Source organism: Grus americana, chromosome 5 (assembly GCF_028858705.1).
Source record: "Grus americana isolate bGruAme1 chromosome 5, bGruAme1.mat, whole genome shotgun sequence".
In the NCBI taxonomy this organism is placed as follows: Eukaryota; Metazoa; Chordata; class Aves; order Gruiformes; family Gruidae; genus Grus; species Grus americana.
Genome location: NC_072856.1, coordinates 4,563,191 through 4,586,907, shown reverse-complemented (window position 1 = coordinate 4,586,907; position 23,717 = coordinate 4,563,191). Strand labels below are relative to the sequence as shown.

Sequence of the window (23,717 nt, the reverse complement as noted above, 5' to 3'; positions counted from 1 at the left end):
CTGCTAAGCATTACATGGTTCAGAGCTGCACGTATCCCTAATTCTGACCACAGAGCACCATCCTGGACCGCGGAGGATTATCAGCATGGAAATTCGAGGCAGAGAGATGCCTTCAGACTTGTAAGGGGGTCTTAGCACAGGGATTTACAGTGCCACAACACCTAATTTTCAGGCAGCCAAAGGCTTTGAGTTACCACATAGGCTTCCTACATTATATACAGGGAGGGGAGGGTGCCTCAGGATAATATTCACAAAGCCAACACGAGACACAGAAGAGAAAGGTGCATTTTAAATCACATCCTCATCTCAGCCCCAGGTATTGCAGGCTGTCCCAAGCAGGGGCACTTCCTTCAGCTCCATATTCTCACCTCGTCCACTGCCTGAAGGTTGAATCCCTACGCCACTGCCTGGGTGGCAGGGACAAGAGCGATCCCAGCAAGCAGAGAGAAGCAATGAACCTATTCTTGAAATATTTGAAATACACGCTGGGTGAGAGTCCAACCAACGGAGCTACTCGGCAGGGCCAAGGCAGCACGGTCCCACCACCGTGCCCCATCTAGGCTGCGAGGAGTGCTCAGAGAAGGAAGGCTGAAGCACGGTCCGCCACCTGCTTCAACGGGACCTGGGTCTTGCCTATTTGACATCCAGAATTTTGGGAAAGTTTTAATGAGCAAACCCCAATTTTTTACATCTGAGACTCTTTCAGACAGAAAAATGAGGCATTTCTGGATTGTAGGTGTCTCCAGCACTAGGTAGCAGGATCAGGATAGCGTTTTAGGATTAAGGTAGCTAAACTGGAAATCAGTGAGACCTGCTTGCTGGATCCTTCTGTGGATGTCATCTTAAATGACTTATCCAGGGTTACACAGTGCGTAAGTGGAAAAACTGGAAATTGAAGTCAGAATGTGTATTCTATTCATTATAAAAGCACTATTCTTCCTCAACATTGCAATGTAAAAAGGTCTGTCTCCATTAACAGAACACAGTTTCAGAAGACATTAGCTGTACTATGTGGGATTTTTTGATGATGATGATGATGATGTTTTTACAAGTAACTACTCCCACCTTTCACCCCCCTCTATTCACTAACCTTAGGTTGGAAACCGCACATCTCTGTTCATCCATCTCACCGAGATGGACCTTCTAACATTCACTCCCCTGTCAAAACACCATGCATGCGGCTATATAGAAAATGTCAAAGCGCTATAGCTCAATGAAGAAAGTCAGATTTACCATATGAAAGGACCGGTAGTTATGGGAGCAGAAAAGTCTAAAATGCTGTGATACCATTCCCATTGTTCAGTGCTGAAAACTCAGCCTCGCCTGCTAAAAAGAAGGTTGGGCTGAAGTATGAAAAAATTGAACAAGTTCCAAGTCCAAAAACAAGGCTAATTTTAGGTCTGTAATAAAATATAGTAATGTTTAAAAGCTATTAGAAGATCTAATTGACAGCTTTATGTTCTGTTCTTCACTTACACATTTTATGAGGTTCAGGCCACCAATCCCAGATGCACAGAACTTGCCAGTTTTTGTTTTGTTTTCATCTTGGAAAACGAGCTAGGTTACAGGATACCAAAACAAAGTTAATTTCAGTAAAAGAAAAGGATTCCTTTCATTGCTCCTTTAACAATTACTGAATTGGATCCTTTGATGATGGTGGACTGAATATTCCACAGCTAAAGGAAAATACTTTATTTCTTGCTGTGCAGTCCTGCCTACTGAAGTGAAGATGATGTCTTCTGAATACAGCCAATCTGTGCTCCTGCCAGTTATTTTGCCAAATCAGTAACATTGGACCCCTTCTTTACCAAAGCTTAATGTGAACTCCTGATAACACATTTGACGAGTGGCCTAGGATTAATGCTTCTCTTACAGGTTCAGTTAAAACCGGCTTTTTAAGAGAAAACTTTCCATTAATAATCCATTACCTGGGTTGCATATGTTGCTTTATATATCCAAACACCACAGCATAATGCTACTGAAATGCAATGTACTATATCCAGGGGCAGTGCAGCCGTGCCATGAGGTCATAAATTGTTAGCACGTCGCATTACAGGCTATAACTGCAAAGATGGGCAACATCAATTTTTGTCTGTCTTTGGAAGTGACTAGTTTGATGGGGTTTTTTAAATGTATAATTGATGTTACCTGTTTTTAAGGCTAGGATTTTTAAAAGAAACTACTTTTCTTGGACAGTCAATGGGATCTGGGAACCTATCATCCTTGTCGTCTTTGAAAAGCCCAACTGCTTTTCCCTTCCCCTGTTTCAAATCAACCAAATTTCTGCATCTAAGCTGTAAGTAATAACAAAAAGCGGGCAAATTATCTAAACAAAAAGCAAGAGCTTCATTCCTTCCTGCCACAAATGTTGGATGAGCCACTAACTAGGGGCACATTCCCTTGCAGCTTTAGGTTTAACGAGTATCTTTGCCTGAATAATCCCAACATCCCCCCCCTTATCTGCCTGTGGTCCAGCGAGCGTCCACCCACTCCCCAAATGGGGGAACATGGAGGGAAAGCTGCTATAAACAAGCACTTCCCTGTTAGGAAAAACCACCACCACCCCCCCCCCAACAAAACACCACAAAACACTCCTAGTGACTTGGCTTGTAGGACTGAATTTTAAGCTCAGGAGATGCCATTGCTGAAGATCCAGGCTGTGGCTACTTAGCACCATGTAGCATCACCTCCAGTGCCAAAACTCTGGTGTTGAGAACTGGCTAAATATTCTCAAAATTTTAGTGAGCAGACTCACGTGAACCGGCGACCGTAACACATCAGTGGAAACTATTTGAACACTCTCTAGTTGAAGAGCGTGTAGGCAAGTCAGCACATTGCCCAAAACAAAGCCAGTAAACAGAACGAAAGCCAGGGTCGACTGCTCTTGAACAGATGATCTTTCTGAATGAGATGAACGTTTCTGGAACAGTAAAACTATTGAAGCTGCCTTCGTTGCTCGCAAACTATCAATTAACAACGGAACAGGGTCTCTAAACCCAAGCGGAAAGAAAATGCCTATATGGATTGCATGTGGCTATTGCCAGTAAAATTAAAAGCTTTATGAAAGGTAGCAAAGGATCAGAGCATCAGACCTTCCTTTCAACTTGTGGTTAATACCCATCCTCAATGAAGCCAAATATTACATTAGTGTAAGTGGAAAAACTATGTAGAATTAATATATCAATTAGGACACCTCGTTAACTGGTCTGGTGATTCAGAACTGCTGACGGAACTAAACTCAAGGCTTGAAAATACCTTGATCAATGCTATTCTTGTCTGTTAGGCATTACAGATGTATCTGAAATCTCCCAGAAAATCGTTTCAAGCCTAGGTGAATATTCCTAAAATGTCACCACGTACTGTCAATATGGGAAGGCTTAATCGTTCTTACAAAAGCGTTCTCGTCAAGCTTGACTCCTGCCAGGCAGCCAGCTGCCCTATAGACTGTGGGCACATTCACAGCCTTGGCACAACTCCATCAACTGAACTGAAGTTATGACAGGAATAAATATGGACCTATTTTTGGTACTGCAGACATTTTGCACATTCACATCCATCTTTTGTCCGCGATCAGAGTATCGACTATGTAAAAGCCTGATCCCGGCTACAGATTTACATTACCATTTTATGAAAGAACCCATAAAGGTGTAAACGGGATCAAGCTCCTAATTTTTTTGTTGTGTTCCCCCAAGAGGAACGGTAGAGGTTAGAAAAGAGGAATGTGGGTAGAAGCGTTATATAATTTGGCATCCTCTCACCACAGCAATCATAATCTGTACATGTGAGTTCTTTATATAGAGCAGAGAGAAAAGGAGGAAACCTTGGTTCTGTTCCCAGTTCTTTTCACAAAACTCTTGTCTGCATTACGCTAATTCTGATCTAAAATCCCTTTTGTAATCCCCTGATACGTTTCTAATTCACACTGGGTTTAATTCCGCCTCGTTTTATAACAGTGTTGTGTTTTAACAAATACACAAGCTAAGTTCCACCTGGACAAGAACACCCGTTACACTCATTTTCAGAAGATACAGAGGGAGTTTCACTAGCCACTCTAGCGACACAGGCAGACACTTTTGCGTGGTGACACAAACCGGCACCATTTTAAACGAGCGTCTTGTGAACAATGCTCGTATTTAATCCTGTTTCTGTACCAGAACACTTCATGGTTTTGTAATGCGAGCATGAACAGTAGGAGCTGACATCACAACTGCACTGAAATACTTTTCCCACCTCATTCCAGACTGGTATTTTTTAATTTCACGATGCATTTATCATTGGCCTACACAGCCATTTTACATAAATCTAACTCTGGTAGTGCTTCACTCAAAAGCTACATAAGTTTCCACTGTCATAGCAAATGCATTTTGATCAACATCCACATCCGTGATTTCATTACGTTTCTGTCACTTTTGGATCTGTAGCCATATCAGTTTCTCAGAATCTGATAAAAATTGGGCTCAGCTGGCTGGAGACGGACATACTGACAGGGGTTCTGTGATGGGCTTTCAAAAGGTCCATCTCTCCGCCTTTGCATGTAAAATTCATTCCTCAGCCTTAAACTCATCAGGAGTGAGAGCGACGAGGAGTGCAAGAGCTTATTTCAATTAATGCTTTCTGCAGTGTTGTAAGATATAGTAGCATATTGTATGTCTATACTGTAGTCACAGCAGTGACCACTGTGTAAAACATATACGCATAAATAATTTCTACGATCCTAACAGAGCAGCTTTGTCAGGCCAACCTATAGGTAACCTTGACTTCCATCTCTCTTAACATCTGTGACCATAAAAAGAGGCATTGTCTTTCCGTGCCACTAACAGCACCTGGAAGAAATATTTCAATACCATTTTAGAAAGATCCTTACAAATCACGTCTTCCCAACAGAGATGTGCATCTGGGTATTCTTAATCTATTCACGTGTCCTTTGGTTCCACAAGGTTAATAATACTAGCTCCTGTATTATTTGATGCCTGATTTGACATTGCCTATGGCTTCATGTATTTGGAAAAGCAAAGAAAACATCTGTGACTAATGAGAGTATCACAGAAGGAAGGTGACGGTGATCCAAATACCACAAACTACTCTTGACTTTGAGAACCATCGAGTTAAGATGAAATATGAAGAAGAGGACCTAAAAAAATGCTCTCTTCCCTGTGCTGCTATTCTCCTTACCTTCTCAAGAAGGGGCAGGGAAAAAGAAAAATCCACTACTTACAAGCTAACAATCTCATATCCTCAGGTAGTCACCTTCTGTAACCTTGCTGTCCCTTACTGGCACGTTTCAAATGCATCTGCTCCAGCATCTGGAAGAGTTGTCAGAGCCTAAACGCAGAAACCATCCGAGAAGTGATCAGAAGAAAAGGCTGTATCTCAAAGCCTTTTTTTCAGCTGGATCTGCTTAATCATTCCAACCCAGCCTCAGCTGCCATCCATGTCTCCCACATCAGCAGCTTTGAACAAACACAAATTGGCCAGATTATCATTAAGCAACTGCAGTTATTTTGTAAAGAGCAAAGTATCACTATTCAAACTGAATGGTGAGAGTCAGATTTTCACCTGCTCTAAATCAGTGTAGCTTCTCTATAGCCAACATCAGAATCTGACTTCCAAATTAGAAGTATTTATCAAAATCTTCTTTAGATAAACTATTCCAGTCTTATCCTATACTCACATTATCTCCCTTCCCATCAGTATTCATTACCAATGAATCTGTATTAAAAACCCCTCTTGTATACTGAGCCCACGCATCCAGTTCAGTTGGCGACGCACAGTGCAGTTCTGGAGCCATGGAAGTAGCGCTTGTGGTGCTCACCAGCTGCCAACTAGATATCAGAGAACAACCAATACCGTCCCACACTTGCAGGCTCTGCCAAGTACTCCTCACAACCAAAATCTGCAGGCAGCCGCTCTTCCCTAGAAGCCAAAAAAAGAGCATTCCCACAGGGCAACCATTCCGGAGAGGTTCGCTACTGGAGGTCACCTGCAATGCACCATATCACATCACGATGATTAATTGCAATGTTACAAACACCAGCTATTTCTGAACGTGTTACCAGAAGGGGAAAAAAACCAAAAACCCAACCCCAAAACCCCCCTGGATTGTTCACAATGATATAAAAGGAAACATAGAAAGTGCATAACACAATGCCCTGGTATCAATGTTGCCTACCTCCACAGCTCCTCTAAAACAAGATTAGTCCTGATTTGATGTTTACGCAAAATAAATGCGCATCCTTAGCAGCTAAAACTTGGGGTACACTCATGGTCCTACTGAAATTCTTAAGTCAAAAATTTCAGCGAAACTTCTTCAGATTTACACAGACACAACTCAAGTCAACCTTAAGCCCAACAGCCGTGACCGTTCATGAGAATTGACATCCAAGAAAACCCAGTCTGCCACCTCCATCTCCAATGTGACGATCTATCACAAGGCAATTTCACGAGGGTTACCCCGTAAACTGTGGAAAACCAACAGAAAGTACTGATTCATTTTATATTTAAAAATCATGTATACATTCGAGGGAGAGGTTTACTCGCAGCTGCCAAACATCACGTTCAGTTTTAAACCAGAAAGCTTCAAAGATGTCTTTGCAAGGAAACGTACAGGAAACGGTTATTCTTTAATCTCTCTGTTAATCTAACACAGAATACGCAAAACTAAAGTGCTGCAGGGCCACCACGCAGCCTCATGCATGGCAGCATCAAGCTTCCCTTCTCACATATCTTTATATTTCCTTTGTTCTCTCATTCTCCCATTAGCAAACCAATAACTAACCTGCCTACTGGTTTAATACGGATTTTTTCAAGCTTCTGTAATATACACCACCCAAAAATGACATAAAAAATAACTGAATGTTGTCCTAATATTTTGTTTCAAACCAAAACAAAGGAGGTTCCCAGTGTAATGATTAATGACATGTTTGTTGCCTTAAACAGCTTTGATATTTCAACATTTAATCTATTTTACTTTTTTAAAGTGACATGACATTATTCCACCCTAAGGTTTCCTGCCACCCTGAATTTTACCCATGCTGCTGTATTGAACTCACACTGTTTAAAGCTGCAGTATAAAGACCTGACAGCATTGCATTTCCCTTACCCAGCCCATGGTATGATTTTTAATAATGCTATTCGCAGTGTTTGGAATATTTTGGGAAGGTGTCAAACACTACACAGCCCAACTGTGCTGTATCACCCCCAAGGAAGATCTGGATGGCGTTTATCATTGGAAAACAAGCAACAAACAGAAGGCATAGCCCTGAGAGATAATTTTTCTATATTTCGTATTTCCTCTTGCCATTCGAGTGGTCAGATCATTGTAATATAAAACCTTTTTATTTGTTTTAGATAGATGCAATTCAATTGATGGAATGATTTTCTGCGTTCTGAGACACAATCACCTTCTGTTTTAGCTTTGTTTGTTCCTGCAGTAAAACAACCTGTATTCAAGCTAGTCCAAGATTTAAAAAAAAAAAAAAAAGAAAAAAAGAAAACTGTCTGGAACCTCAAATCACTCCGCTGTAAAAGCAGCAGTAGTCAATCGTTCCTGTCACAACATTAGTGTATTATTGGCTGCTGGTAAACGGGCCAGCTTGTCATAGGCAAAGTATTTATCAGATGCTCTGTTCCCTTCTATCCCGGTTGGCTCATGAAACAACGATGTTACAGATGTTGAAAGAGATGCTGCTGAATTTCAAAACTCATCCATCTGTTTAACTTCCTAAAATGACTTTAAAGAGTTGAATACAACACACACATCTGCTACCTCAGCACATTAAAAAAAAAAATCATCTGGAAAATAACTGGCAAATTATAAACCTTTTCAGATAACGATCCACAATGAAGTTTCAATACACGTGTAACATCTGTTCCACCTTCAGTTATTCCTTGGGGCTGTGCACCTCTGGCTTCCTGAAGAACCGAGGCAAGTCTTGACTTTAGTCATAACCAGCTCTGCTTCTCCTTTTCAACACCCAACTGGATAAAGCCTTCAGTAACATGGTCTGATCTCATAGCTGACCCTGCTTTGAGCAGAAGGTTAGACCGGAGACCTCCTGAGGGCCCTTCCAATCTGAATTACCCCAATGACTCCTGAATAAAAGGTAAAATAAAAGATAAAATAATCATGATTATAACAACCCATTGGAAGAACCTAAAGTGGAAATCAGCTATAAAAAATAGTCTGCTCCATCACAAGAATATGTTTAGGCAGAAGGTCCAGCAGAAGATACCAGCAGATCAAATTGTAGGAAGAAAACTGTAGCACATGTTTAAGTGTGATTTTTCTTTCAGTTCTTCTCCCACATCTCTCACAAACACAAACGCGTTATCACTTTGATTTATGTGAACAGATGCTTACATTTGCAATTTACATTAACCTAGCTTGCATTAGCAGCGATTTCAATATAAAATGCAAACCACAATGCATTTTTTCACCCTAGGGTATAACGAATGTGTAAACTGCAGTACCAGGACATCTCAGTAAGTTCCTTTGCTACTACTGCATTCTCCCACTGCGTCCTGACTTCACCTGCAGCGCGCAGGTAGGGAGCTGGCGTAACATCAGACAGGAGACACGGAAGCATCTTCCACAGATTGGTGGCCACCAGAAAGGCTGGCAAGAACGCAGTGAGATACTAGAGGTGACACCCAAGGAGTCTGCCGCGTCCACTTGAGAGGTGAGGAGAACGTACAAGGGCACACGAGAAAGGCGGCCGCTGGGGAATATGTTAACAACAAGCTGGGAAACAAGAGAGACGCTCTGGCTAAATGCACAGGAATTATAGGCTGAGACAGACTTTCAGTAACAGAAATTAGTATTCGATACACAATATTAAAGCGAGACCTTTGAAGTGCATGACTTTGCAGCAGCGCTAACACGGTTCTATATGAATATAAATGAAAAACAAAATTTTCTTTCCTGTAAATAGCTTGCGCAATTAATAGCAGTTAGCTGTTCCTGTCTTTTTCCAATTACAGACTCAGGATAAAATGGCATGTTAAGTTACCTCATGCAATTCTGGACCACCTAATGTTAGAAGAGCAATTTGAGGATGAGCTGCTACTGCTAATTCTCAGAATTAAAAGCTAAAATAGCAACGTTCACGTTTACAAGTGAGATGGTTTCTTCTCTCAGGCATAACTTCCCATTGCTCTCCCCTGCCAACAGTTTTCACTTTCGTCTGAGGATTCCTGGACTAAAACTTTGAACATAGAAACGCCATCATACAGAAAACCTTGCAAAAAATTTTGGGTCACCATTTTGAGTCTTTCAGAATAAACTCATTTATTTATCCTTGGCTAATTACCTTTTAGTCCTTCTGCACAGACACAAAATATTTGTGTTTCTATTTTGTCTTTTTCGTTTTCAGACAGCTGCATCCGCTTCCAAAATCATCATCACGTTTCCACTGTGATGTTAGGAAAAAAAAAAATATTCTGGACAGTATCCCTGCTAGCACAACAATAAAAAATTACAACTGTGTATGCATATGCATGCGTGCACACGTATTGTGAGCTGAATAAAAATGTGGTGATGTCTAATTTGGCCTGAGAAAGCCAGAACAACACTTCTACATAAACAGGAAAAGGTTTGACGCTATTTGCAACGCAGCATCACGAAGCCAATTCCAATCTCTCTTACACTGTGCTGAACAAGCGTTTCCAATTCAAAAGAGTAATAAGCATACCGTATAAAAATGAGAGCACTAGCAAATACCAAAGCTTTAACCTTGCATTAGCAAAGATCAATGAGAATTCATCGCTGTAAAACCCACCACGAGCACTCGCTGCTCAAACACTCCTGGAGTGCTGGGATAGGCAGCGCGGTGCCTACGCCGCTCCTGTTGCTCATAGGAAGCTTCAAACCCCATTAGGGAATAATTAAATATCAGGTCTCATTTTCGTAAACATGATCATTGTTTTAGTAAAGCTGACTAGAGATTTCCCACTCTATCATCTCATTCCCAGCTCAGTTTTGTCAAGCTTTAATACGCTGGTATGAAGAGTACAATGTCAGAGCCCACCTCAGGCTGAAAATTTTGGAATGTTTTAGCCAAAATGCCAGAACCAAGGTAGAACAACACATCATTACTCAACCACACACAAAAGCACCAGTTACCTTTGCTTTAACAAGCTCTGGCACTCCAGAGCTTTGAACAAGGAACTCGCAATTAGGCAAGACAGTGACATTTGCGCCAGAAATAAGTTTAATGTGGTTTCTCTGAAATGCACGCAACGCAGCCAATGGAAAAGTCATTTCATTTTACACACGCTCCATAAGAACATTTCAATTCAGCTGCTAAGATCAGCCGAGCCCACAAGTTGCAGGTGCTGGGACCCCCGGCTGAACTGAGCGGTCCTCAGCCCGGAGGGACCAGAAGAAACACAATTCTCTGCAACTGGTGTTTGGGGTAGTTGTATATATAAAAAAACCCCTCCTTTCCTTCCAGTATACGAGTCACAACGCTACCCGTGTCTATCTCAAAAGCTGAGTTGGACCACAGCAGAATGAGCAAAAGGAGGAATCTAACGAGAGGGGAACATAACGAGGCTGAAGGAGAGAACCTGGAAGTGGGGCTGAGAGCATGGACTATGAAGGAGCGTGGAGATGGAAACTGGTTCCAAAGAGGAAGGTCCAAAGAGCAGAGCCAACGATGGGAACAGGACTGGGATGAACACCCAGGTGTAAAAAAAGAGATAGCATGAGGATATGGAAGCTCTGAATCTATAAAATATTACACAGTGTGTGCCTCAAAATCAGGTACGTATTTTGTGGACAAAGTTAGTAAAATACTCATTTTCACTTTCCCAGCGTTTAAGTCCCTTACCTACATAACAGAGATGGTACTGTCCCCATAATCCACCAGATCTCACCCAGAGATGACGGGGAGGTCCGTTACTGCCAGTACGCTATTTAGGTACTATACTGATCAGCACTATCCACTTTGAAGAACCCAAGAGGAAAAACCGTGGGGGCTGGGGGGAAAGCAAGAATTGTGTGTTTAGAGAGGAATTTAGTCAAGTACAGTAAATAAAGGTTAGGGTCTCACATACTGTTCTTTTTAAATAAAATATACTATTAAGTAACTGCTTGCTAACTCACTGCTATATAAGGCCAACATAGGAAAACCAGTATATGATCGTGCCCTTAAAAACCGCATCACCGTGACAAAAAGACTTTATTATGTCACAAACGCAAAAAGCAGATACCTATGACATCTGGCTTCTGGCGTTTCCTAAACTTTGGATCCTTAACCTTGGTATTTCAGCAATCCTAATATTCTTTTAACACTTTTGTTTTGTTTAAGGAATCTGATGTTGTATCCCGATGAATGTTAGGGAGTAGATCAAAGAAGTCAAGACACTTGCACAGGAGATTCATAGCGACTCTTCGTCACCTGGGAAGTCAGCAGAACTGCGCACAGCCCACGCGCCCCATCCCTGCGCCCCCCACAAACACCCCCGCACCCTGCCCCAACCCTTGCAGCATAGATGGGATGCACACCTCTCCGAAAATCGTCCTGCCAGCGGCACAGCAGTGACCCTAATGTCATCCATCATCTTACAGCGATGCCGCGATAAGCCCCGCGCGCATGCCTCTCTTTCTCTAAGGTCGTCACCTTACAGCGATGCTGGGCTAAGTCCCGCACACCTCTCTCTCTCCAGGGAAGGAGCAGGCACAAGACCAACTCTCGCAGCCATATATCTGAAGAGAGCGAGAACATATTATCAGCTCAGCTAGGATCAGCACCCAGCAGTGCAAAGGCAACAGCTGTAAAAGGCGCGCTCCAGCAACCGTCACCCCCTTCGCCGCGACTTCCCTCCATCAGCTGACAGCCAAGCCTTTTCCACACCTACGTACAATGTCACCTGCAAACGGGTCACCAAACCCCTGACCCAGTCTCGGCAGCAGCCAGGCCAGCTCCACATGACAGCCTGGCGTCCCGTCAGCCAGGCTTGGCAGCCACGGCTGGCACCGGCTTTCTGAATAGCGAGCAGGCGGCAGAGGGGGGGGAACAAATAGCAGATGGCTTTTCCCTATCTCCACAACAATTTAATCACGGTGGTCTTGACGACACTGACGTGTTCCGTGCCATCTACAGCGCTTCGCCAGCCGCGCTGCAAGGTGAGCAAGGTGCTCTTTTCCAAGGGCAGCCCTTGGACCGGCCAGGCTGCAGCGCTCAAGAAGCATTTTAAGGATCTACAGCCAGGACACAAGCTACACTTACTCAACTTGAACTTCAAAATGAGAACAGAGCAAAACAGATCTGACCAGCTCAGGCAAACGGAAAAGCACTTTATATCGCAGGAGAGTTGTGACCCGGGAAGTCAAGAGCGTGGGGCGAGCGCCCGGCGCTGCCGCCGAGCTCCCCTGCAAACGTAGGCAAGCTGGCCTGACAGCTCGGCAAACACCTCAAATCGGGCTTCCCAAAATAGGAACAAGTAAAATTAGTTGCTGCTTTGGAAATGTATTTCTTCGTTTTCTTTTTATGAACTGTAAAACCAGATAAAAATGTCTTTGCGCTGTCCAGGGAAACGCGATAGCTATGTTAACAGGAGGCCCTCAGATATTGAGATGTGACCAGACAGAGATTTCATTTAAACATGGAAGTAATCTCCAGCGCTGTAGTTAGCGCTGATCTACGTTTGTGTAACATACCTAAAGCGGACGTGGAGGTGCCTTTACCGATATGTGGGCAAATCCAAAAGGAAGGCAAAGGCAGCAACTATTGTCCTAGTAAAGAACAGAGACTATTAAATGTGTCAGCTTTTACCAGCCTCAACTGGAATTAGGAAACAACAGAAGTTTAAATTTATCATGTTTTGGGCTCCTTAACAAGACCAAACTAAAAATCCCAAAGCACCACAGTTGATTTTATATTTCCTGCAGGGTACAGCTAAGACCAGTTCTCGAGGCAGTCTACAAACGAGGGTTCTTTGACCTGTCTAGGGACTTATGAACATGGATGCAGCGGCAGTGAAACAAAACAGCTGTAAGTCTTTCCCAACCTGTATAAATCACAATGGGGAGCAGGTGGAAATGGGGATAGAGAGCCAAAGTTTGACAAATGGAAAAGAGAAAACCATTGGAAAAAAAAGTTTGGGATGTGTAAGCAAAATAATGAAGAGTAGAAAAAAAAAATAAAGTATAATAAATAGATTATATATAAAATACATAAAGCAATCCAAAATAACAGCTTTCTCTTTTGATGTGAATATCTGTTTTGATTTCATGTTTATGGCACTACCGAGTCCCAAACAAATCAGAGGGAAAGTGGAGAGGGTTGTGCAGATAACGTCGTTGAGGGAAGGACGAAATAAAGGCAGGTACTGTTTATCTTTCCACTCAGTATTTTGATTCCCTGCCCCATAAACAGGAGAGTGAGGGAACTCCAGGGCTGTTTGCAACTCTGAAAACTTGGTTCAGTTCCCCTGATCCAGAAACCACCAAACGTTCATCCTCCTTTCCCTCTTACGCTTTACCACCTAGAGTGGGAGCACAAAGGGCAGCAGTTTCCAGCATGTGCGTACGTACAGGCACACACACACTCGAACCTTTGTGCGGCAGAGCTGTGCTAGGAGCGGATAATTACGGCAAATCAAAGGCATCCCTGAATATAACAACGTGGAAGCAAATTCAATTGCTAAGGACGCTGGCTGAAAACAGTCCTCAGAAACAAAGAACCAGCCACATTAGAGCAATCTTTCATACTTGTACAAAATAAGTAATTGAGTCATGGACAGCGTAAAGCCTGGGAGCACAAAGAAAGATCACAAGTCGAAGCTGGAAACTGTCCCAGCGGTCCCGTATTTCAGCTCCCTCTTCGCTCGCTATTCTTCCCACTCAGGGTTTGAGCGTGGCACCAAAGCTCGTTATTAGTCTGTAATCAAGGCCATTAGAGCTCTTGAATTCAACCTGAAGACGTACTCAGCAAAACCTGGCAAGGCAGCAATAAAGATCCCCTTTGAATAATCAGAGTATTGCTTCATAAAACGCTGATAGGAAATGGTCCCTTTGTGCCAAGGGGCCTGCAAGAGGGCACACTTGAGAGAAAATGTTATCTTACACACTATAAATACATGAAAATAAGATTAGAGGCAACTGTTGTGACAGCAATTAGCTTACCCTGTCACTACACCCCCTCGCGCTCTGCCCAGATTTTTAGCTCGCTAGTGACTCGGAAGCAAGAGTGACATTGCCAACTCTCCGATTCTGTGCACTTCCCGTCCGCCTCTGTTACCCGAGCGCTGCCCTCATCCTCACCAGACTTCACCTGGGCTGCCAGAGACACCATCAAGCATCCCTCCGGTATTCGTGAACCGACGCGGAACAAGAGAGCTTGTTTACTGTCCTGGCTTAACTCTACGGCGTTGCGGCGAGCGTTAATCGGTAGCAAGGTTTAACACAAAGCTAGATGTTTGAAGCATTGCCACGGAAATGAAATATGGTCACTTGTCAATGCTAACTCCGGCCCTATTATGTATTATTAATAATCCTAAGCATTCTATAAAATAATTGTCTGCATTCATTACGTCCAGTAAGTAAGAAGTTACTGAGTAGGACAGAAATAATGATTTTTTACATTACTCTGGGTTTGGATATTTGATACTGTTATTTCCCAGATAACCCAGCAGTTATTTTTATTTACACTGTCTGTAGTTGCCTTAGCCATGAAAGAAGATCCAAAACTGGCACTGTGTCTAAAGTAGCTGCTACAATATGCAAGAGATGGGTAAGGACACACCGCAAAATGTGACTGCTAGCCATAAAGCTATTGATGGGCAAAATATGGCCTGCTTAATTCTTAAAGAAAAACAGAAAACGTCGGCTTGCTAGCTTGCCTCCCAGGCCAAATGAGGCTGGGCACTCTCAAGAACTATGGATAATGTATTTCCCCTGGGATAAAGTATTTTAATATACAGGTAACAGGAGACAAAATCCTGGGGTGGTAACTGCCAGATCTGAATGAGGACGTACAGAAAACCTAAATCAAGACCTTTGTGCTTCCATCAGTTCTTGTAGCTCCGTCTCTGGAAGCACAAGGATGACTCAGTGTCTGCAAAGTAATTGTTCTTCTCAGAGGTGTCCTTCATGAGATCCAGCAAGTACCAGGTGATGGGGTGACAGCAGTCTTGCGTTCTTTGTACCTGCTATGACTTCCGCTGAGATTCCTAAATTACGGGGACCGGGGAGGTCTAGCTGCTGCCACCCTTGAGCAGCACCGAGTAGCCCAAAGTCGGGGTGTGAAAGGGCAGGCGGTGGCAATGCCATGAGCAGATTGCATGCCCACGTCCCGTCCCCTGTGCAGAGCGGCGGGGGAAGGCTGTACCCTTCAGGGGACGGCCCTGGCACCCCGCAGTACACTCCCACGCACACTCCCACTCCCAGATGGCCTCCAAATGTCCCTTCCAACATAAATTATTTTAGAATATTAGTAATCAAGCCACAGAGCCCAAATCTTTGCCTCCCAGACATGGGGTACAACTCCATGCCTTCTTGTAAAAGGCAGAGGGGGAAAAAAAAAAAAAAGAGAACTGTCCCTCCTGAACCAAAAATAATGATAATTAAATATTCCTGTTCCTACAGTGAGTCACCTGAGCATTCAAAATACCGCCCCGGAGTTTGTTCTGCTGACAGCTCTGTGCCTACACCCGCTGCTTTTCCTCACCCGGCGCTTGGCAGGCAACAAAGGCAGGAATGGAAATCAGCTGTGAGCAGCCAAGCAGCTGTAATTAACGGCAGCGAGAGAAGCAACGGTGCAACCAAAGGCACGGGCAATGGCACGGGCAAACTAAGAGCTAACGTTTCCAGCTCACTGGACAACAAGCTCTCGTCGCGTTTTGTTGTTTGCTTACGATTTGGAAGATGGCACCGGGGACTCCAGTCATTCAGAGGAGGGGAAAAGGCGGCTACAGAGCTTCAACCCAGTCTAGTGATGAGTTCTGTTAAACTTGAGAACCTATCGTTCAGGACATTTTCTTTCCAAAGTAATAATTTTAGGGTACAACACCATATCTACCCTGCAAATCCACTGAAGAGCTATTTGTTTTTGCTTTAAACCTACCAAAGTGAGGGAAGAAACACAGTGACTTGCAGCAGAGAATTCTCTCTAATTTTGGTCCTTCCTGGAAAGAGAAGATTGGGCTAAAAGATGTATCAGATCAATCGAGCTGTTTACAGAAAGGGACCAGAGCTCAGTAAGCCCTCAGGTAACCACTTGCATTTAAATACCTGTCGCAACTCAGTCAGCTCCCAGCAACACAGACATTAAACAGTCATTTCTGAAGCTTTGCAGGCGAAGACAAGGGTTTTATGCTTGCCTGCTTGCTTTTAATAATGGATATACAATCCTTGTGTTCTATAATTTACAATTTTCTTATCAAGGTCTTTTACAAGAAAATTTAATGACAATCTGCGTGTCCAAACCATCTCACGATGCTGACTCACAGGCAGGACTGACACTCTGGGAAGACCGATAAAGTGCCTGTGTGCCCCATCCCTAACGCACGTACGACCCCAGCTCCCCCAAAAACAGGCCTTGAGTTGCTGCGGTTCACAGCAAGCCACGGACAGGCAAAGCAAAAATCGGTGCTGCTCTGAACTGGAACAGCCTCCGCTGTTCCGCTGCAAGCCAGCCCTGACCCTCTGCTGCTCCCAGATAAGTCACCCCGTGAGTCACAACCCTCCCTTAGCCCATACATCCCCAAATCCGCCGAAACGTGACCTGTTGTTTTATGAGGCTGTCGGGTGACTGTGACGAGTTACTGGAATAGCTGAATCACCCGTTTTCCAGCACACTCGCTGCTGTCATTGTCCCGGGTCTGAAACCATCCTGGCCTCGGCGTCTCACCGCGTTAGCTTGCGCAGAGCCAGCATTGAAGCTTCTGGCACCCGTTAAGGCTACGTTACTGAGAGAAGGAGTTTGGAGAAAGGGTTGAGCAGAGCTTTATGGGCAGGGGGCATCACCTGCAAAATAAGAAGTCCACCAGACTCCAAAGAAAAGTCAACAGAAAGGCAGACTTTACTATGAGCACAGATACTCCTCCAAGTCTGTTAAAAGCAAATCCTCACTAATGGCTCCGTTAAATTAAATAATTAAGCCTCTAGGCTGGGCTTTTGGGAAGGAGTTATCATGCTGTCTCAGAAGTCTCACGGTACTGAGAGATGAGGAACAAAAATAAATCTGATTCTGACTGACAAGCCCCCGATTCACATCTGAGGCTGACATCTAGCTATAACACCAGGTAAGTGCAGGATCAACACGAGAGGTATCAAAGGAAGATGAGATATTGTACAGCACCGATTCTTCTCTCCCTCAAAGGAAAAAGATATTTTAAAAAAGGCTAAAGAAGCAAAGGACAAAAAATGCAAAATATATCTTTTTTTTTTTAAAAAAAACTATGCTTTTAAACCAAATGTTATGCTGAAGAATAGTGTCACAGCACTGCGATGACTGAAAATGGCACAACTGATAAAAATACACAGCTCTCCCTTTCATACATCCAGCTCAACCCCACAGTTCTGTACCAGACCGCACAGGTTTGTCTAGTCCTACCTCTAGTCCCTTTGCTCCTTCTCCTTAATCCCCAGATAAATCTCTGATCCTCATGCCATGCTGCCATTAACGAACGGCATGAGGCTGGGTTAACATTTCTTTGCTGGCCTGCAGTAATACAAATTACACCTTTACAGCCTCCATCACCGTTCGGCCATGTATTTCTCGAAGCATTTTCCCCAGGCTTGCCCAAAGGAAACGGGCGTCCCAGTTTCACTTCCTGGCAGACAGGAAGAGTGAAGTGATTCAGACATCAGGTCGCGAATACTCTAAGGAAATGTTTCAATACCGGTATTTGTTGCACCCAAGCTGAAAGAAAAAGCACGAAAAACACTTATTGCTAGAGTTTTGCAAAAAGCGTGTCTTCTCTCCACCACCCTCACTGCAAACCAGGTATTTTGGCCCTAGCCAGATATTTACATTGCTCTCAGCAGTTATGTTCTACATGGTAACTCATCCCGTGTCCCCTGTGTTGCTATGTCAGTGGATTGCTCTCATCGCCATGGCACGACAGAACCACCGCCATCACTTTTTGCACGATTTCTCCTCCCTCCCTGACGGCCGCACGAGCAAAGCTTCCCCCCACCGTGCTCCCCAGAGCCAGGCTTGGAGCACGCTTCTTCCAGGGGACAGGCAATGTTTCTACAACTTAGGAAAGGATAACTTCCAAACGTTAAAAAAAAAAAAAATAAAATAAAGACCGTGCCATTATAAATAGCCATTTTGGGGCATAAGCTGGAGTTGGGCACATCTTATCTCCATGAGCAACATACACATTCTAGAGAAAATCTCAGAGAGAGATACGAGTCTGGCCAAAAGCAGGGAGGGCCTTTGCTACGATGACAGGATGAGGCGCTTAAGCGTATGTATTTGAAGATGAGAAGGCTACAGGGGGGATCTTCTTGCGCTCTATAAGTACCTTAAGGGGGATCACAAGGATCTGGGGGATGGATAAATTTGAACTAAGCAGCACAGAAAAACATGTGGACAGTCCTAGGCTTTAAAATAGAAGTAATTTATATGAAACAAAACTGTGGTGATTTATCCAAAGTGGGCTGCTATTGAGCCACGTGGAATTTTTTGTCCAGGAGCCCTTTGCAGCATATGAATAATGCAAGAGCCGAGACACGTATGGGATTAGATGCTTAAACATGATAATTTTGCTTATGCATAGGGCTTATGTTTAGGATCAGTAAGGAATTTTTTTTTTCCTCTTCTTAGGTTACTACAGAGAGTTGAGGAGATGGCGACTTCACAGAGACAGTAGGAAAGCAAAAAGGATATAGTCTTGATAAACGGATGATGTGGAATATTTTCTCTAGCACCCAACCGTACACAATAATTTCTAACACACATATAGGAACATCAAGGACATACTTATTGCACCATTCTGAAATAACAGAATGGGAGAGCAAGAAGTTAGAGCGTCTCTTGCCTGCCTCTCAAAGTCTAACCTAGGGTCCGCTCAACGTGATGGGAGCTTGTAGGTCTAGCTACGTAGGTGAATGGTGCAGACGTGCCATTACATTGACAGCTTATTTCAGTTATAAAGGCTTTAAAGAAATTTCTTCACCAAAAGTTGATTCCACCAAGAAGGTAGGATGGAGAAAATGCACGTGTCGTAACACAACGCTATGTCAAGTTACCCAGTGTTAGTGCTCAGAGGTGCCAGGTCCTGCCGATGCCCTCAGACGGTGCTGGGCACCCAAGCTGACATATCCTGCTGAGAACTGGGGTATAACACCAGCTGTAGGTAGGCGTAGGGAACCCTCCTGGCTCCTGACCCCTGCAGCTACCTCTGTGCTTCAGGCCCTGCCCAAAAATCCCACGATTGCGTTCCCAACATACTCTAAAAGCTAGAGCAGCTGAGGTTAAGTACTTGAAACTCAGGATTTCCCCTTGGTCGGAAAAGGGAGTAGAGGAGAGCACTAACAGGCATCTCACCGGGGTTGGGATTCAATCACCTAGAAGCTCCTTATGCCCGTTGAGGTAAAATTTGGATCTGCTGCTGCGGTTTAACCTCGGGTGCCTCGACTTTCCCGTACTAAACAGGAAGCCGTTGTCAATACAATACTACTTAAGCCCTGGCCTAGCTAGCCTGTGCTGTGTCCAGACAATGCCGCCTAATGAGGGATTATTTCCTGTGTTCGTGGCTGACAATACCTGCAGACATTCTGGGATTGTGCGGTGATAAAAACTGAGCTATATTAAGCCGATAGCGTGGAGCTATTAATTTTAAATAGAGAGCAGAAGAGAGAGTGGATACTGCCCTGCACCCCACGAAAGTCACTGAGGTTTGCGTCTGAGCAGGGAAAAAAAAATAAAAATACAGGTTTTCTGAGTTTAGGACTGACATCTTTGCTACATGCACTGAGCTCCATAACCTTACCTATACGTTAAAATGCAGAGGGGTATCTGAAGCAACGGACTAGCGTGTAAGTGTGATTACAGGCCATTGGAGTTCTGCATTTGTCCTCAGCGGATGGGGATGGACTAAAACTAATCCTATTCATAATACACAACAGCAAAGGTCTGACCAAACAAAAGGTAAGGATCAAATCTCAGGCAGAACCTACAGTAGCTCTCTGGTGGTTTCACCCCCGGGGAGCTGCTGGTCTCTGGAAGAAGCAGGTATGTCAAAGGCGTCACATAGGCTCTCTTGGAGTCACCTGGTGGGTGTGAGGTAAGGTACGGTGTTTCCTTCCTCCACCAAAGGGACCTCAGCCCAGACCCGAGCCAAGGGATTATTAATATCACAATTTAATTTCTTTTCCAGTTTCAAAATACAGGCCACCAGCTCGCTGCTTCAGTTATCCAGTGTCTTACGTGGACATTATGGATGACTGACTTGCTCACCAGTAACTAAATCAAGGCGTAAGCCAATCTGCTGTAGACCGTAGCATATTTATAGCCTTTGGGATGTAACAATGAACTCTCCCTCCATGGGGGAGAAACCCCGATGTCCACTGTGTTTGAAGAAGAAACATGTTCCTCTATAAACAAGTCCGTACGTTCCAGATGAAGGAAATGAAGAGTGGCAATGCAGCACATTCAATGACTCTCAGCCAGCTGTCCGTCTAGCTAGGAAAACAACAGATCGAAAGCAAACCATTTTTTTCCTTGTGCATTCATGAGCAGAAGACATTTTCTTATCATCATTCTTTCCATTTTCTAATGTCATCATTTGGATACACAGATTATTAAAGCCAAACCAAATACTTCAGTTATTCTCAGACCACATATCCTCTTCACCCGTCTTTACTGGGCAGAGCGAGAAGCCTGCCTATCATTTCTAGCTGCACTGCTATTCACTTCTACAAAGAAACAAATGGAGAACTGCATGAGACATGGATAAAAAAAAAATAAAAAATAAATCTAAGCTTTGCAATACAATCTAAACATTGTTATTGGGCCATATCTTTGATGTGGTGTACGTGAGGAGAACCTAACAGGTTCATTAATGCAGGAAAACTGCAATAGCCCACAATTTCATCTCACGTAGACCATCAGATGTTACCAGGCAAAACTGACATTAAAAATAAAAAAAGCACCATACAAGTTTAATTTCTTCCTGTATTTTTGATGGATATGACTATTTCTTTCAACCGTTTTCTCTTACATATTTTTTCTGCAGTTTCTACACATCCTTCTCTATTTGCCATTTCCAAGGCAACCCCGCAAGAATTTCAATGGTTTGAAGCAACTTGCAGGGTTCAGTCATACAACTGAGCTGGTCTATATATAATTCTCCTCTTGCTGAAGTGTGAAAAGCAGAAAAGTATTGAAAGGCATAAAAGAAGAAAAATAGTACTAGTCTTACTGTACTTGCAAGCACAGCAATAGATGTCCAAGATGTTTGGAGGCCGTATTAGTCGAGAATTTAGCTTGACAAAAGGTCACTTTGCACAAAAGAAGAACCCATCTAGGACAAATGCTGAACACAGAATGATTATAATATGCTGAAAGCCAGGACCAGCTACAACTCCCTTTGCCATCGAAGGGGAGAAACAGCACTGCTACAACATACTTGAGCTCATCCCACACTGTGTACCTAAAATAGTTCAGGTGAATCACATCCTAAAAATGCTTATTTCAGTTCTTTAACTATAAAAGGAGCCTAAGGCAATTGGTTCAAATGTATATGTCTACACTGCAAAGGCTTAATATCTCATTAAAAGAGATTCTATGCGGAATCACGGAAAGTTCCTTAAAATTACACAGGAGTGAGATACCTGAGGAAATTACTACCCTGAGCCTGAAAATGGGCCCACTTGATATTATAAATATATTTGATATCACAAATAACTATCCAGCCCCTTCTCCCCCATTTTAAAAAAAAAATTAAGTTATCACAGTATTATTGTACAGAAAGGGCAATTGCCAATATGCCAAGAACCGGAAGGCTTGATTCTACTAAAGGGAAATTCTCGCAGTAAAGTTACCATTTCTGCTCTCTCAAAATAAATAACAAGCAGGAGAAAATTAAACAACGTTCTAGAAAGCTGTTGACTATTTCTTCAAAATGAATTCAGTTCTTAATGCAAAACTGTCCACCTCACAATAAATACAGACTGATTAAAGGGTAAGAAGTGAGCAAGCACCCAACTCTACGGTGGGGTCAATGAACGTGAAGAGAACATTGCTGCTGCATGTTTCAATCCAGTTTCCAGAGTTTCCAAGCCTGGTAACTCTCACAAGCCTTAAATTTCCTAAGTACTAGCGTAATTAAAAAATACTACCAGGACGAAACAAAATACACTGAATTGATTGCACACGCTTGGTTAATTCCCAGCAACTCTGCCTCTCTCTATGACTTTTTGGATGCTAAAGCATGTTCCTGTAATTCAAAAGTAAACAATTCTTCAGGAAGGCTATTCAGACAGAAACCCAACTGGAAACACCCAAGCAGCACTCGGGTCGTCAGTTAAGCAGCAAATCCTCTGACTCATCGGAGGAGTCACCGCGCCGACGGGCAGCACATGCTTTCGTTTTCGTGTAACGCGCAGGACTTGTCATGCTGCGGGAGTGCAAAGCATCTGGCCTCTCAAGATCAAAAGCGTTAACCTTGAAATGATGAACAGCCACCGGCAGCCTTCTGACAAGTCAGTCAGCCTACAGATGTCAAGTCAGGCTTACTAACTAAGCTCGGTCCTGGGATCTGCTCAAACCTCTACCGTGAGCAAGGACTTTTCCCTTCTAAGGACCTGTCTCACCTTAAGCAGTTTGCTTTATGCTTTTCCTAACCCGGGGGAGGAAGGAAGGGGTGGAAGAGGCTTTCATTCTCTCAAAACAATAGACTATGAAATGACCAGAATATCTTCTGTTTTACCAGGGTCAAACATTACGCCGCGCACAGACAAACAGAAAGTCGAGCTCTCCCGTTTCGGGCTCTGGCAGAGCAGAGATGTTTTGCAGTACTGGGCAGTCAGGATTTGGGGAGCCTCTGCCAAGTTCAGTCGCATCATGCAAACTCCTTATTCCCAGGAATTCCCAGTCAGGGGCTGGAAGGCCAGCACCCCCACACGAGGCGAGGAGACAGAGGCGAGATTTCCCCGACACCGTTTGCACGGTATGGCTACAGAGCAATAAGCTCCTATTTCTATTTCGAGCTCTTCCAACCCCAGCTTGTCGTGGGCTGCTTGTAGAAATCGCTGCCAACCGCCCAAAATTGTGTGAACCTCTGCCACGGTAGATGCTGATTTTGGGAAAAGCCACGAGTCCCGCTGCTCTGCAAAGGGCCACAGTGAAAACCCCAACGGCAGTGCGGGAATTGAGGGTCAGTACCCAGCGTTAGTGACCAGCACCCGGCGATGCCGTGTTTTTAAGTACCGATGAACTTCCATCTTGAGCAGAAATCACCCATTCACTGAAAGCTGCTTTCTGTTTCCCTGGGGACGAGGAAAAACCAGACCCTGCCAGCTTTATCTCCGCTCGTGAATCACGGCTCGATCTTTCTAGTCTCCTTGACTACAGCTAAATAAAACAGGGCCAGAAATCATCCGCTGGCCGTTAAGTGCCTGAAATAACGTGATGACTGCATTGCGGCCGGTGAGTTTTATGGCAGGGAATTTCGGGATGTATGTCTCATGCCCCGGGCTGTGGCATAAAGGGCATCAAGGGGTGCCGGAGGTTTCAAGACACGTCGAGGTAGTGCGAGAG

At 43.8% G+C, this 23,717-nt stretch overlaps 1 protein-coding gene across 4 annotated transcripts in view; it reads right to left on the bottom strand.

Moving 5' to 3' along the window:
• The window catches only part of NAV2 (neuron navigator 2), a 408,453-nt gene that overhangs the window by 226,690 nt on the left and 158,046 nt on the right, over positions 1-23,717 (bottom strand). The window lies entirely within an intron of this gene.